The sequence below is a fragment of the Merops nubicus genome, unplaced genomic scaffold, assembly GCF_000691845.1.
Source record: "Merops nubicus isolate BGI_N331 unplaced genomic scaffold, ASM69184v1 scaffold43153, whole genome shotgun sequence".
NCBI lineage: Eukaryota > Metazoa > Chordata > Aves > Coraciiformes > Meropidae > Merops > Merops nubicus.
Genome location: NW_008599021.1, coordinates 5,196 through 6,485, shown reverse-complemented (window position 1 = coordinate 6,485; position 1,290 = coordinate 5,196).

Genomic DNA, 1,290 nt, shown 5'->3' with positions numbered 1-1,290 from the left:
CAAAGGCAGAAGCACGTGGAAAGGACAACGTCGTGACAGACAACACAGGGATCCCTCTATGGAGTCCAGGCACCTGGAGCCTCTTGTCCCCTGCTGGGCAACCTCAGACAGTATCTTCCCCCATCTCCTTCCCGTGCATTTGCCCCCATCTGTCCTGAAGCTTTACTACTCTTCATTCTGTGCCCTGTGTTTTTCTTTGTCCTGCACCCAGCACAAGAAGGCCTTTCACACAAAGGCAGTCGTTAAAGTTGAGGGAATCTCTTGCTCAACAACAGGAGCTGCACGAGCTCTCTGTTGTTCCGTGGTGCAGAGCTGAACTCTGAAAACCAGACTGGATGCTGCCTTGCAACAGGGCCACAAACACCCCAAAGAGCACAAACAGGAGGAGGACATGTTTGTGTTTGAGCAGACACCACAGTGACTGCACTGTTTTCAGCAGTCTTGGAAAAAGACAATTTATTTGTTTTTTAATCCATAGTCCAGTAGTATCCTCATAAAAGAATTTCATAAAGAAGCTCTTGCCAAAGCAAGTTAAACTTTCCAAGCCCTGTGCTGAACTAGACTGTGCCACTATGAGAAGGCACGGAGAGCCCACGGAACGGCTCTCATGGGTGCGTCCCAGCCAAACAGATCAATCTGGACTGGCATCAGTGGCTCCTGGCAAACTCCACGCTGCTGCTGCTTATCAACTCTCAGGCATTTAAAGCTAACAGATAGTATTAATCAAAGCATCGTCCCCAAAGCTCAGCTGGGCTAGGACCTGCTCAGGGCAGCCTCTGTCCCCTGGTCACACGGCAGCCGAGACTCGTTTCCCTCCAAGGAAAGAGGGGCTCACCCCCACAGGCACTCCAGCTACGGGCGCAGGCAGCACAAGCAGACAAACCACGCCCTGCTACACCCTGAGCGGTCCCATCTTTATTGTCCCGGAGCGAGAGGAGAGGAGGTGGAAGGGCAGTGCCAGGGGACGAGGGACACCCCAGGCCCCGCTCCCCGGCCTGTGGCGCTCGCGGAGCGCTGCCGGACCCCGGCTGCCCACGACAGGCCTGGGCACCTCACTGCAGGGGCTCGCACAAGCAGACAAACCACGCCCTGCTACACCCTGAGCGGTCCCATCTTTATTGTCCCGGAGCGAGAGGAGAGGAGGTGGAAGGGCAGTGCCAGGGGACGAGGGACACCCCAGGCCCCGCTCCCCGGCCTGTGGCGCTCGCGGAGCGCTGCCGGACCCCGGCTGCCCACGACAGGCCTGGGCACCTCACTGCAGGGGCTCGCACAGGAGACTGGCCTCGGGGT